This window comes from Canis lupus, chromosome 12 (genome assembly GCF_048164855.1).
Source record: "Canis lupus baileyi chromosome 12, mCanLup2.hap1, whole genome shotgun sequence".
Lineage (NCBI taxonomy): Eukaryota > Metazoa > Chordata > Mammalia > Carnivora > Canidae > Canis > Canis lupus.
Window position 1 is genome coordinate 3,001,976 of NC_132849.1, and position 15,672 is coordinate 3,017,647.

The 15,672-nt window shown below is 41.0% G+C and overlaps 2 long non-coding RNA genes and 2 pseudogenes across 3 annotated transcripts in view; 2 read left to right on the top strand and 2 right to left on the bottom strand.

Moving 5' to 3' along the window:
* The window catches only part of LOC140600876 (small ribosomal subunit protein eS6-like), a 27,731-nt pseudogene extending 25,201 nt beyond the window's left edge, over positions 1 to 2,530 (top strand).
* LOC140600616 (uncharacterized) overlaps positions 1 to 15,672 on the bottom strand; it is a 487,558-nt gene that overhangs the window by 419,053 nt on the left and 52,833 nt on the right. The gene's annotated exons all lie outside the window — the stretch shown is intronic.
* Positions 943 to 1,126, bottom strand: LOC140600875 (guanine nucleotide-binding protein G(I)/G(S)/G(O) subunit gamma-5 pseudogene; annotated as a pseudogene).
* On the top strand, positions 3,392 to 13,078 carry LOC140600614 (uncharacterized). 2 transcript variants are annotated; one of them, XR_012003801.1, is made up of 3 exons: positions 3,392 to 3,933; positions 10,720 to 10,812; positions 11,973 to 13,078. It is a non-coding gene; the product is annotated as an uncharacterized lncRNA (long non-coding RNA). The 2 variants fall into 2 exon arrangements; XR_012003802.1 differs by lacking the exon at positions 3,392 to 3,933 and adding an exon at positions 7,315 to 7,484.

A 15,672-nucleotide genomic window follows, 5' to 3' on the forward strand; every position in this document is an offset into this window, starting at 1 on the left:
TGTTCTGGGGAAGGATGCTCAGCAGAGAAGGGCCCAGACCCCTGATACTCCTCACCCTGGTGTGGAGTTGGGGACTCATCCTGCTCTGTTGATCTTGAATCCCTGCCTGGAATTGTGCTTGAAGGTCTGAGAAGCACAAACATATGAAGAATGCTGTGGAGGGTCGTCATGAATTAACTCTGAATTCACAACTTATGTGTTTTTTTTTTTTAATTTTTATTTATTTATGATAGTCACAGAGAGAGAGAGAGAGAGAGGCAGAGACATAAGCAGGCTCCATGCACCGGGAGCCCGACGCGGGACTCGATCCCGGGTCTCCAGGATCGCGCCTTGGGCCAAAGGCAGGCGCCAAACCGCTGCGCCACCCAGGGATCCCTCACAACTTATGTTTGTGATAAACTGTCATTTCCTGGTGACATGAATGTTTTAGTCAAAAATTGTTTATTGCAATATATATTGTTTATTAATATATAATAATAATAGCAAAGGATACCTATAAGTTTTATGAAATAGAAAATCACAGCCAAGGAAAGGAGACATATCAGATATGAGAATCAAAAGGAATTGCTTTTCTTGATCATTTTAAAACAATGAACAAAGTATATAACTTTCTATTATAAAGCAGAGCATGCTTACTTAAAACATTTGTAAAATATAGAATGCATCAAAAATAAAAATATTCTATTGGCCTTGTGTTACTCTAAAGAATATGATTTCCGTATTATTATTATTAACAAGTATTTTATTGTATGCTCTCAGTGTATATAAAATAAATTACCCTTGTGAAGTAGAAATTTATGAAAATTCAGAGAAATAGATGTTAAGGACTGACAAGAGAAGTTTATATTGATAGCACCTATTACAGGGATAAGCTTTTGTACAGGCTTCAAATTTACCAGTTCATTAAAAGTGTTTAGAAAAAAAATCCAAAGGTTAGTTTTACTACAAAAAGGAAAAGATTTTCTGCAGTCTGAAGGGATTCTTGAAGATACTCTACTCAGCAGGGGGTCATGCTGAGCATTTGTTTCAAATATGTGGCTACCTGGGAAACCTTCACCCTGTGGAGCCTGGCGTCCACCTGGAGCTGTTAAACCACTTTCTTGGAGGAAGCAGATGTGGCACTCATTAGAGCTGGACAGACTTGTGGGTGCATGAATTGGCCATGTCTTAGATGCATGGGGCCAGAGGGTGGGGCAGTGTGGCCCATATTTATCATTTTAAAGCCTACTTTTTTTACTTAACATATTTTTATTTTTCTACGGCATGTCTTAATGACTGGTTATACCTCAATATAGTGAATCATTTTTCTACTGCTGATAATTTACATTGCCTTTTCCTCTGCTTTTATAAATTTTTTGCGCTAAATACCTTTATACGCAAGTTTATAAATATTGCCAATTGTTTTCTTAGGGTAAATTCCTAGAAGCAGGATCCCTGGGTCACAGCACATTGATCACATTATATCCACAGGCAAGACACAGGCTCTAGAGTCAGACCACTTAGGATTGAGATCCAGCTCTGCCACCTGCCAGCTGAATGGCCTTTGAAGATCTTGCAGGTTTCCTCCCTTGTGAATATGAATATTAATAGTACCTCATTTATTGAGTTGCTATGACACACAAGTGGCCTAATACATGGTAAGCCCTTAGATCCCCGCCTGGCCCCAGTTAGTACAAAATTCTTGGCTATCATTATTATTGCTGTTGTTGTTATGGGTGCCAACTTGTCATCCTGAAAGAGTGTCCCAGTTTTAACTCCCACAAGCATTGTATGAGAGCATTTATTTCCACACACCTTTGTCACGCTGGGTATTATCATTCCTTTTATTATTTCACATTTGCCAAACTGATAAGCAAACTTGTTGCTTTAATCTTACTTCTTTGATTACTAGTTATAAACATATTTTTGATGTCTTGGAATTTACTTATTCATTAGTGAATTTCCTACGCATTATTTCTTTTGTTTTGGGTAAACTGCTCATCTTTTTCTTTATGGATTTCTTTAATATATTAATAATGCATGTTAACCTTTGCTGGTTATATATGTTGTAAATGTATTTTTTTCCAGCTTTCTGTATGCTATTTAATTTTGTTCCTACTTGTAGACACAGAAATTGTATTTTTTTGTTGTTCTTGCCTATTATGCTTGTACACTGAAAAGACTACCATGAGATAAGGTGCCTGTATTTTTCCAAGTTAAAAAAAATTTTTTTTTTACTTTAACTTTTGAATTCAAATGAAATTAATTTGGAATTTCTGTAGTTAATTTTCCCACTTTTTTGTTTAATTATTTATCAATTAATTATTATAGACTAAATTATATATTTTGGTTTGTCCTTTGGCTGTTTATTCTTTGCCATTAATCTCTCTCTTTTCCTATGTTTGTATTTTAAATTTTTTTGTTGATACAAGTCCACTTTTCACTAATTTTTTAGAAATATTTTCTTGGGGGGTGGGGGTGACTGGGTGATGGGCACTGAGGTGGGCACTTGACGGGATGAGCACTGGGTGTTATTCTATATGTTGGCAAATTGAACACCAATAAAAAATAAATTCATTAAAAAATATTTTCTTGGCTATTATCATCTGATTATTTTCATAAATAAACTATAATAATTCATTACTTCTAAGAATACTGACTTTGAGTAACATTGCATTATTTTATAAATTGACTAGGGGAGAATTGATATTTTTTTCTGTTTGTACTTTCCTACCTAGAAACATGGACGTTATTTCTTATTTAATCAAGATATTTTAAAATCAATTGTTTCAAATTTACAGAAAAGTTGCAAAGATAGTACAGCATTCCTGTTTACCCTGCACACAGTTTTCCCTATTGTTAAGGTCTTGCATTATTGTAGTGCATTTGTCACAACTAATGAACCAATATCAATATATGCTACTATCAGCTAATGTCCACACTCAATTTGTCCATCTCATTTATTTACTCCTAATGTCCTTTTCCAGCCCCAACATCCCATCCAGGATACCACATTAGTCTCCATGCCCCTTGGGCTCTCTAGACTGCGGTAGTTTCTCAGACTTTCTTTGTCTTATACGGCCTCAACCACTGTGAGGAATGCTAGTCAGGTAGAGTATTCCTCAGTTTGGGTTTGTCTGGATTTTTATTATTATTATTATTTATTATTTTTTTATTTTTATGGTTAGACTAGACATTGTTTTTTAGGTCATGGGAGCTAGAGCAAAAAAGAAATCAGAATACGTTACAGAGGTCTTGCTTTCCTCAAAGGAGACTAAAAAAAATATAAAAAATAAATGTCTATCAGTGGGACCTTACAGAAGAGGAATCTCCAGGAAGAGCATGGTAACACACAGAGATAGTTTCCATGGCCCCCTTTTGTTAAGTCATGCATAAAATCCCAGGTCAGCAACCAACATCTTGGCCCAAAGAAGGTCACTTTTTGAGCAACTAGGTTAATATATTTGACTTTTGAGTCTTATACTGATCTAACTCGTCTCCTAGATAGAGTTAGAGGATGCGAGTGATTAGATACAATTTCTGCTGACTACCTTTCCAGTGCTAGGAGTAAAGACTGACAGTCAAACTGCCCAAGTTCAAGTCCTGGCTTAACTTCCTCATTAGTGCTCTTTGACCTCTCTAAAGTGTAGAATCCAAGTCTCAGATGGAGGAAGCCATAGCCCCTACTGTAGAGAGCTGTGGAGCAATACATGAGCAGCAATGTTGGTTATAGTCATCATTAGCATTCTCTTGGGATGAGCCTTCTGGAGTCCTGAATGGGAAGGTACCCTCTCAGATATGCACCTGAAATGCTGGTGAGTGGATTTGGAAACCAGAGGAGGAGGGAGCAAGCCTGACAATCTATTATGAAAACTGAGAAGTCAAACCAGTGCTCACACCGGCATGGTAGGTAACCTGCCTCTGTATGGAGCCAGGCTTTGGAGCCACCTGCAGGTAAGGCTGACTTTTCTCTAGGAAGCGGCTTAGGCTCAGCTTTAACCCTTAACAGAGGTCCTTCCCTGAGCCAGTCGTCTGTTCCGGAGTACAGGCAGAATTAATTTGTCCTGAAAACAAGAAGTTTGATAACAGGAGTACCTTGGCAAAGTTCTCCTGGTCCTGAGCCAACCAGCTTCTCTCAGGAGGACCCCTTCAGTTTTGAATTAGCTGCAAAATGGCCTTCTGCCCTTTCTGGTGCAATGTACAAGTCTGCTTCATGGAATTACTGAATCAACCGAATTTTGGAGAAAATTTGTCAAAGACAGCCATTTTCAGTGATGATCAATTACTATTGCTCTGTACTCTTTGGTTGTAATTACAATCTAGATTCTGGTCCCTTGAGGCCTACCTGAATCATAATATAGAACTGCATTACACATCTTCCAACCCTGCCTGGCCTGAAGACATAAGTTCATTACATCCTGAAATATTCTTGCATTATAATTATATTACATATTATATACAAATGGCCATATATATAATATAATTACAATTAATTCATAGTCATGAAGAGGGTGCTAAAACATTGTCATATTTACTAATACTTGGAAATGTCCTACACCTAAAACGTTACAGTTATATTGAGATTTGAATGTTACTAAACATTAAGGATTGAACATTTACCTGAAACTTTAGTGCCTGAGCTCATAGCTGACTTTGACCTGTAGAGACTGAATTGTATTTGTATTTTGGGCACTTGCCTGCACTTGAAGACAGTGTATTGATTCTCTGATGTTCAGAACTTTATGAGCTGGACAAGAGCTCTGTGGACATTCCTTCATCTTGTAAACCAAGACACTGAGGACACAGGTGATTTCCAGATAGCTCAAAAGTACCAGGTATTTGAGGTCAAGCTAAAGGGTTTCAGCTATTTCCTTTTCTTTTTTTTTCTTTTCTTTATTTTCCTTTTCTTTAAGATTTTATTTATTTATTCATGAGAGACACAGAGACAGACTCTGTGAAGAGTCTAAGAAGCAGACTCCCTGCAGGTAACCTGATGCAGGACTCTATTCCAGGACCCCGGATCATGCCCTGAGCCAAAGGCAGGCACTCAACCACTGAACCACCCAAAAGCTCCTTCCCTTCCCTTCCCTTCCCTTCCCTTCCCTTCCCTTCCCTTCCCTTCCCTTCCCTTCCCTTCCCTTTTTCCTTCCCTTTTTCCTTTCTTTCTTTTTCTTTCTTTCTTTCTTTCTTTCTTTCTTTCTTTCTTTCTTTCTTTCTTTCTTTCTTTCTTTCTTTCTTCTTTCTTTCCTTTCCTTTCTTTCTTTCTTTCTTTCTTTCTTTCTTTCTTTCTTTCTTTCTTTCTTTCCTTCCTTCCCTTCCCTTCCCTTCCCTTCCCTTCCCTTCCCTTCCCTTCCTTTCCCCTCCCCTCCCCTCCCCTCCCCTCCCTTCCCTTCCCCTCCCCTCCCTTCCCTTCCCCTCTCTTTTCTTTCTTTCTTTCTTTCTTTCTTTCTTTCTTTCTTTCTTTCTTTCTTCTTTCTTTCTTTCTTTTCTTTCCTTCCTTCCTTCTTTCTTTTCTTTCTTTCTTTCTTTCTTTCTTTCTTTCTTTCTTTCTTCTTCTTTCTTTCTTTCTTTCTTTCTTTCTTTTCTTTCCTTCCTTCCTTCCTTCTTTTCTTTCTTTCTTTCTTTCTTTCTTTCTTTCTTTCTTTCTTTCCTTCCTTCCTTCCTTCCTTCCTTCCTTCCTTCCTTCCTTCTTTTCCTTTTCCTTTTCCTTTTCCTCTCTTTCTTTCATCACAGCTCAATTATCTCTACTTTCATGAATTAACTTCCTCACTTATATGGGCAGGGTTGCTCATTTGGCCATCTTTAAGATTAGATATTCTTATAACATTGTATTTCTTCTATCATATTGTATTTTCTTTGACTTTGTCTTATTCTTCTCTGAATTCCTAGAGTTTGGCCAGCAATGCCAGACACAGCAGGTTCCCATTAGATGTTTATTGAGTGAATGAACAGGCCAATGGACAATCTTTGCATTCATAGTTAGATGTCAAGAATTCTTTATGCCAGCAATTTGCTGGTAGTCTGCAGTGTGGCGCTAGAGACCAGCCTTCTATCTTGGGATCTTGTACCAGGGTGTTCTGGCTGGGTCTGCCATTTCATATATGTATGGATGATTTCCCACTCCAGGGTTCTTCCTGAGTCCTGCTTAGAGCCACTAGTTGTAGCCAGATGGAGTTTAGTACGATCTCATATTTTCACAGGTAAAGAGGGCTTAACATGTTTTATATCCCTGGCTTTTGTTCACACCAGAGCTGGAACAGAGGGCAGCAAATGAGACTGATAATTTGATTCCAGATGAAGCTGAAACAGAGTAATCCTTTTATACTCTTTGAGTACATGGGTGGAATAGCCAATGAGACTCACCCATTTTTGGCTTTTGCAACAGCTGGAGTTCTCAGCACCAAGGTGGATTTGTCACCTGGATATTCCAGTAGAAGCAATGATAATTATCAGCTGGTCCTCCTTCTTGCTGCCTCAAATCTGGCCCTCCTCGCAGCCTGTCAAAACACACCTTGCACAACTGTCTTCTTTCAAATGCACAGGAGACCATTCATTCTGTGTCAGTTCTGCTGCGCTGTGTCATCAGTAAAGCAGATGTGGCCTTGGGAGTTTCACTTGGGGTCTGAAGAGCTGTGAAGAGGGTGATAAACTGTAGCATGGTGGCCCTGATGAGAGCTTTACCACAGGGGTGTGTTAACATGGATCTCCAGAGGATCTGCTGGAGAACCCCACATTCCCAGTAATTTGGCACCATCCCCTGTTCTTGATCCCCTCTTAACCTCTGATATGAAAACTCTTGAATTTAAGACTGAGTCAAGATAAATGTGGTGATAGTGTTGGTGGTAGGTATATTAAGCTGCAATGATATACAGACTAGAAATGTCAGAATCAATGTTTTGGCCCAGCCTGGGTTAGGGCTTAGGTAAGTACCCAATATATGGGTGGAAAAAATGTTTGTCATATTTTAGACAGAGCTTTTTAACAGATGAATAGTTTAGTCAAGTTTGTGTGTGTGTTTCATTTGTTTTTTTTTTTTTTTTTTTTTTTTTTTATTTATTTATGATAGGCACACAGTGAGAGAGAGAGAGGCAGAGACACAGGCAGAGGGAGAAGCAGCAGGCTCCATGCACCGGGAGCCCGATGTGGGATTCGATCCCGGGTCTCCAGGATCGCGCCCTGGGCCAAAGGCAGGCGCCAAACCGCTGCGCCACCCAGGGATCCCTCATTTGTTTTTTATACCAAGTCTTTGTTTTCTTGTTTTAAATAAACACTTTGATTATTCTAATTTTTTAATCTTTTTTTTTTTAATTTTTTATTTATTTATGATAGTCACACAGAGAGAGAGAGAGAGAGGCAGAGACACAGGCAGAGGGAGAAGCAGGCTCCATGCACCAGGAGCCCGACGTGGGATTCTATCCCGGATCTCCAAGATCGCGCCCTAGGCCAAAGGCAGGCGCCAAACCGCTGCGCCACCCAGGGATCCCTGATTATTCTAATTTTTTAAAGTAAGCTCTATGTCCAAGGTGGGGTTCAAACTCATAACTCTGAGATCAAGAGTCACATGCCTCACTGATTAAGTCAGCCAGGTGCCCCTCTACCAATGTCTTCTTAAAGACCAAAGTTTGGAAAAGGTGAGAGGATGAAGGTGCATGAGATGGGTACTCTCAAACTTTATAAGGTCATTAGCATCTCAGGGTCTTCTGAGGCCAGGGGCTTTTCCTTGCTTTTCAAACTGGGGGTGGCCTTAAGGCCAACACTATGTCTCCCTGGAGGCTCCAGAGGGTAGGGTTGGGGTCTCCTTGAGGTTAGCTGTGTCCTATTTTCCAACTGGGGGTCTCTGTAAGGGTTGGATCATAAGTGGGATGATTCCTCCAACACCAAATGGAATCTATAAACACACAGGCCTTTGACTGAGGACCCTATGATGAACAAAAATAGTAGAGATGCATTATCAAAAGACAGAGCTGTCATTTTCCTTCTGCCTCTGTGGCTACATGGCTTGTGCTTCAGGCTCAGGCAGTAGGCAAAGGGCAAGGGGGCAGCCATGGTGCCAGCACCCAGAGTCATCTGCGCTGGCTCTGTAGGAGGACCAACTCTGTGTGTGTGTGTGTGTGTGTATTTTGTATATATGTGCATGCACAAGTATTATGTACATGTGTACATGTGCATGTGTGTTGTGTACATGTCTGTGGTGTGGTGTAAACCCACAAAGGGCATATATCTTGTTTGTTTACACGTGGTATAGGGTATCGTGTTAGAGGTATAGTGTATAAACCTTATGTTTGTGTGAAGCTCTAGCAGGTAAAGAAGTGTTATTCCCTCCTCCAGGAAGACATGATAGGGACAGAGAAGCAAGGATGGGTGGGCTGAACTTCATGGTGCAACTCCGTGTGGAATCTGACTATGGCCTAAAGCGCACTCACCCTTTGGACCTGATTTAGCCTCTGTAGTGTTGAAGGCTCAGGTGGGGCTGCCTTCCCAACTGGGGTGCAGTTTTCACGTGAGTCCCAAGTCCACCCATGGAAGCCCTATAAATAGGGCCCAGGCTTCAGTATTAGCTTTTCTGGTTTTGGGAAACGACTACTCAGCCATGCATCTGCTCATTAGCCTGTCTACAGCCGACATCCACAACCACATCTCTTTCATTAAGGCCTCTTATGTCCCAGGGTAGTTCCAGTTTGAGATTTTCTTTGAACAATAAATCAACCCAACTGAATTCTAGATCCTATATTTAACACCATTATGTGCCAGTTCTCATGCAGAACTTTGGGATGAAGGGAGAAAAATGATATGCTTGATTTTGGGGGGCTTGCAGCTGAGTGGGGGAGACTACCACATCTACAAACCATTGGGTACAGTGGGGTCACCTCCAGGAGATGGTTTCTGTGTGAATAGCTGCAAATGGGGACACAAAGTAGTTACCTACTGTCAGAAGAGGATCTGCTGGAGAACCCCACAGAGGATGGGACATGCAGGCCAAGACTTAGGTGTTTGCCTGGCAGATAAATGGGGAAAAGGCCATTCCCAGCAGAGGGAAGAACATATGTAGAGTCTAATATATTTTGAGAACTTCCAATGGGTTGGAACAGTCATAGCTGACAGGTACTGCCTACTGGATGAGTCTTTCATATTTTCTTTTTTTTTTCTTTTAGACTTTATTTATTCCTGACACATACACACACACACACACACACACACACACACACACACACACAGAGAGAGAGAGAGAGAGAGAGAGAGAGAGGCAGAGACACAGGCAGAGGGAGAAGCAGGCTCCATGCAAGGAGCCTGATGTGGGACTCGATCCCGGGACTCCAGGATCACTCCCTGGGCTAAAGGCAGGCGCCAAACTGTTGAGCCACCCAGGGATCCCAGAGTCTTTCATATTTTCTATCTCCTACACTCCTTGCCCCTACACTCAGCCCATGACTGTGGACTGCAAAGTGGGCTTCATTGAGAAAACAGAAGTCTTCCTCATCTTCCCTCTTGTTACAACTGAGCAGGTGCTCCTACCCCTCTCTCCCCATGGGCCCTTCTGTTTACATATATTTATTTATACTCTCTGTATACTTGCTATTGCTCTGATGGTATAAACATAGTCATGGACAACACCAACAAATTTATGCCCTCTTAGAGCTCATATTCAAATGGGAAAAACCACAATAAACATCCAAACAAAAATTTATTATTTGGTCAACTGACACATGAAAAGATGCTCAACATGACTAATCATCAGGGAAATGCAAATCAGAACCACAATGAGATATCACCTCACACCTGTCAGAATGGCTAGAATCAAAAACACGAGAAATAACAAGTGTTGGCAAGGATGTGGAAAAAAAGGAATCCTTGGCACTGTTGGTAGGAATGCGAATTGGTGCAGCCATTGTGGAAAACAGTATTAAAAACTTAAAAATAAACTATCATATAATCCACTAATTCCACTACTGGGTATTTATCAAAGAAAACAAAAACAAAAGCACTAATTCAAAAAGACATATGTTCCACTATGGTTATTGTAGCGTTATTCACAATAGCCAAAATATGGAAGCAACCCAACTGTCTATCCTTAGATGAAAGGGTAGAGAAGATATGGCAAATATACCATTGGAATATATAACTCAGACATTAAAAAGAGTGAGATCTTGCCATTTGCAATGATGTGGATAGAACTAGAGGGTATAATGCTAAGTGAAATAAGTCAGAGAAAGACAAATACTATACAATTTAACTTATAGGTGGAATTTGAGAAATAAAACAAATGAACAAGCAAAAAAAGAGACAAACAAATAAAAACCAGACTTTTAAATACAGAGAACAAATTAGTTGTTGCAAGAGGGGAGGTAAATGGAGGGATAGAAAAACAATATTATCATTATTATTATTATTTTAGGTAAGTGTTAAGAAGAACATAATAAACTTAATATATAGAAAAAAGAATGCTGATGGTAATTGTGATGGTGGCATGTGTGTGCATGTGTGTATGTGTGTAACTGGGAAGCATGTTAAGACCTTTCTCAAGAACTAGCATGAGCTGAAACCTAAACAGTGAGGGTATCAGGTCTCTCTTGTAAGTACCTCAGTCTTCAGTGTCTCCCTTCATCTTTATCCTCAATCTTCTCTCCTCTCCTGGATTATTTCTTAGTGCCAGTTATCCTAAGAAAAACCAAACAGGTCAAGTGTCTTTGACTCCTATTTTAACCTCCAGCTATCTCCTCCTTTCTCTGTTCATGTTCACAGTCAAGCACCTTGAAAGAACAGTCCTTAGAAAGGAGGAATACCCACCATTTGCTTCAACGTGGATGGAACTGGAGGGTATTAATACTGAGTGAAGTAAGTCAATCAGAGAAGAACAATCATTCTATGGTTTTACTCATATGAGGAATATAAGAAATAGTGAAAGGGATTATAGGAGAAAGGAGAGAAAGTGAGTGGGAAAAATCAGAGAGAGTGACAAAACCCGAGAGACTCCTAACTCTGGGAAATGAACAAGGGGTAGTGGAAGGGAAGGTGGGTGGGGGTGTGTGTGTGACTGGGGACGAGCACTGAGGAGGCACTTGATGGGATGAGCACTGGGTGTTATACTATATGTTGGCAAATCGAATTTCAATTAAAAAAAAAAGAAGAAGAAAGAAAGGAAAGAAAGAAAGAAAGAAAGAAAGAAAGAAAGAAAGAAAGAAAGAAAGAAGAGTCCACACTGACTATCCTTGTTCAGCACCTGCCTTTTGTTCCTTAGACCCCTGCCACTCATTCTATTCTGGCTTCTGTGCTGCCAGTCTTGTCAATGGGACCAATGACCTCTGTGATGCTTGACTCAACTCATTCTCCTTGCTTTCTAAGACTCCTCTCTTCTCCTGTCTCCCAAAACCCTACTCATTTTCACTGTATGCTCATTATCAACTGGTTGGCCATGTTGGCTTCCCCTCTACTGTCCAAACTTGAGACCTGGCAGTGTCCTGTTCTTCAGCTTAGGTGATCTCAGTCACTCCCACATACTTAAGTATCTTCTATGTGATGATGACTCTCAAATTTATGTTTCTGCCCTAAATATCTCTGAGCTTGAGACTTATATATTCAAATATTTCCTACTCTTCACTTCTCTGTAAATGCCCCAACAACCACTCAGTACAGAAACCTGGGAGTACCTCTGCATTTTTCTCTCTCCTTCGCACCACACATTGAATCCATCCACCTGTTCACTTCTCCTGCAAAACACTTCCCAGACCCACCCTCTTCTCTGTCTCTGCTGCTGCCATCCATCATCTTTACTCATAACTGCATGTCCTTTCATGCAAGCTCTCATCCTTCCTTTATCCACTTTGCGGATTGAATCACCTTTCAAGGTCTTGAATCAAATCAAATGTTACTTCTCTGCTTAAAACCTTTCAGGGTCTTCCTTTCGCCAGCTGGACCCCAAGACCTGACATGTATTGCCCACCTGCTTGTACTCACTGACCTTTGTCTTACATTTTTCCTTAAACTCTTCTTCCCAGCTTACCTCAACTCAGGCAAATGAAACCTGAAAACACCCCTCAGGTGATGGTGACTGCCCTGACAAGACCCCCTGTCGGCCCAGACCACCCAGACCTTTTGAGCTAAAAGCCCAACTCATGCTTGCACAGATGGACCATGGAGTGACCCCTGGAATGACCTACCACTACCTTTTCATCATCAATACTAAAATCTCATGGGATCCCTGCGTGGCGCAGCGGTTTAGCGCCTGCCTTTGGCCCAGGGCGCGATCCTGGAGACCCGGGATCGAATTCCACATCGGGCTCCTGGTGCATGGAGCCTGCTTCTCCCTCTGCCTGTGTCTCTGCCTCTCTCTCTCTCTCTGTGACTATCATAAATAAATAAAAATTTAAAAAAATAATACTAAAATCTCTGCCTAAGGAGGAGCCCCAGCCTCATTTACATAACATTCAATATGTGCATAGGCATGTTTCCTTAAGCCACCTGTGTGACCTTCTGCCCACATCTACATACAGTGACAAGGCTTTCCTATCTAAATATTCATCTTAACCATAAACAGAAGGAACCCATCCACCCTCTCTTGAGGAGTCATGGTTTTGGAAGTCATTTCCTGTGATCTCATTTGCTGCAGTTAAAGTTTTCTTTGTGCTACAACTCAACTTGGTGCAGTTTCTGACTCATTAAGGAATGAACTCAGTTTGGTTTTGTTAGGAGTTGGTTGGACAGTTATGTAGTCAGGGGCAGGGTCCACAACAAGGACATCTGGAGGCAGGACAGCTAACATAAAATAGCACTAACATCTTGATTTTCAGCTGACCACACTGACATTCTGCTTTGCAACCTTTCCAGAAATGACTTCTGCAAAATGACCTAAAAAGAGACAATTAACCACAAAAGCATTTGTCAATATTATGGGCAAGGGGCAGTTAATACCTAAGCCCCCAGATGTCAGCAAAAAAAAAAAAAAAAAAAAAAGGTCAATCAGCATGTAGACATTAACCTAATCCATAGACAGATATGCGACCAAAGCCCTGATTTTCACACCCTGATTGCTTAAGAAAGTTCCACAAAAAGCTCATAAGAACCCCTAAACTTAGAAACTCTCAGGGCAAACCACTCAGGACCCCCTCCCTCTCTGGAAGCTTTATACTCTTGCTCAATAAACTTTGCTTTGCTGCCCACCACTCTTTGTCTGGTCTTCATTCTTCAATGCTGCATGATCAAGAATCGCAGGCACTTAAGTGTGAAAAGGGAATGGAAGCCCAGCTGAGAACAAAGCACAAGCTGACACCCTGCAAAACTTCAGCCCAAACACATACTCACTCCTGGGTGGGATTTGTGTGACACTCCTCCAGGAAGTTCCCAACTATCTTAATGTTAATGTCTTATGAGAGGGGAAAAGGACCTTAACTTGACTGTGGCCAGGCCTCTAGTATACTGTGAGTCTTCTTTAACATATGAAAATCCTTTTGAAAGCTCCCTCCCCCCCCCTTTTTTTCTTTTTTTTTGCCTCCCTAACTCCCAAGTATTTAATCCCTAGCTCCTCACAACCCAAGGGACAGCAACTCTTTCTGCTTAGGGGTCCTGTCCCCTTGTTTTAATAAAACTACCATTTTGCACCAAATGTTGTGCCCAAGATTGCGAATCTGAGAAACCACCAAGGGGCCGACAACGATGCAAGCACACGAGGGTTTATTAAGGGTTTATTAACAAGCTCGAGCTTGGGTCCAAGTATACCCGACACAGCGGAGCAGGGACTTGGATGGACCCCTAGGCTAGGAGGTGTAGCAGTCTTGTAGGAGCCAGTAGCCAATGAGATTGTAACACACACAGAAAGTTGCAGAGTCATGTCAGTCCACACGCACGTGGCCAATTGATTTACAATTTACCCTATAGGGACGGTTTGAACTAGCCTATCATTCTGGTCAGAATTGGCGCTAGGGGTTCCACATTCCTATATGAGCCGGTTTCCGGTTTCCGGTAAGGGTGTGCTCAGCGGCTTGACTAGGGTGGGGGAGTGTCTTAAGCAATAAGGTCACGTGGGGGTGATACAGGAGATGGCGGGTGTAGCACAAAATTGAGGTAGTCCTGCTCTGCTTGTCCAGGGGTAGGGGATTTTTGTTAAGTTCCTTGGGTCCCACACAAAGACATCTCAAACATCTTTCTTGGTCCTCAGCTCCAGACCTCAGCCCACCAAACATCACCTATATTCCAAAACTACATCAAAGGGACACCAAATCCTGTTACAGTTTGGTTGCAATGTATAGAAATGATGTATAGCTGCACACAGCAGTATGGATGAATCTCACAAATATAAATTAAGTGGAGGAGAGGGAATAGAGACACAAAATTCATTAGGATGAACCCTGTGAAGTTGCCTTTATAGAAGTCAAACTGTTGAATATTGACAAATTTCGTGGTTCAACATAAAACATACTTTTAAAAATATCATTTATATAACCTACAGAAACTGGCAAAGCAAGACTGTTGTAAGGGTCAGAATCCTGGTTACACTGAGTTGAGGGAAGGATGGTGGTAACCGGAAGGCAGCAGGAAGGAGGTTTGTGTGTCCTTGCTAATATTCTGTTTCTTAATCTGGGGGCTGCTTACCTGGTTGTGTTATCTGTGAAAATTCACTGAGCTGTGCACTTAAAATATTCATCCTTTTCTGGATGTATACTTTAATAAAAAGTTTAAAGTTTTGAGGTCATCATATAATACATATATATTGTTTACAAGCAATATATATGTACTATCATCCTAACATATAAATTATAAACAAACACAAAATGTAGATAATTTTAAGGGTGGTGAAATAAAGATAAACACAGAAAAACATTCAAATAGTTTGTTCCTTCTCCTAGTGGATGGTTTTATACCCCCTCAGTGGATGAGCAGCTCCCTCTGGAGACTTTTTGTAGCAGGATTCTGGGTTACTTAGCAGCTCCATGACACAGGGCAAATCTCCTGGTCTCAGTTTCTACAGCTGTGAAATTGAAAGGCTGATCACCTACCCACCCTTCTCCTACATGCCTATCCTCAGGATCAACTTAGATATTTGTGAAAACACAGTGTAAGTGCTAAAATATGAGGGATTATTGATTATTACTGTGATACTGTGATTTGTAATAAGAAATATATATTTGGTTTTCATTGTTTCTTACACGGAACTCTTAAAACCCTTGGCATTTCCTGAGTAAGAAAGATTATAAAGATATTTTTTGTTGTGCTAAGGACACATGACTTTTGGACTGCACCTAAGAATGGGGCTGGTTGCCAGATGAATCAAACCTGTAATTAGAGTGTTAGAACTTTCAATCCTACCCCACTGAGCTCCAGGAAGTGGAGTAGGGCTAAAAGCTGAATCAGTGATGTCCAATGATTTACTCAGTCATGCCTATGTAATGAGGCATCTGTGAAAACTCAAAAAGATAGAGTTCAGAAATCTCCCAGGTTGGTAAGCTTGTACACAGAGAGAGTACCACCTCAACAGGGCATGGAGCCTCCCACCTCCCTCCCTATCCATTCCTTCCATCTGGCTGTTCCTGAGTTATCCTGTTACAATAAACCAGTAATCTAGTAAGTACAAGGTTTCTCAGACTTTGTAAGCCACTCTCTCAAATTAATCAAACCAAAGGAGGCTGTTATGGGGACTTGTGATTTATGACTAGTGGATCGGAAGTACAGGTGACTGATGAGGGAACAGAAAGCTAGCTGAGC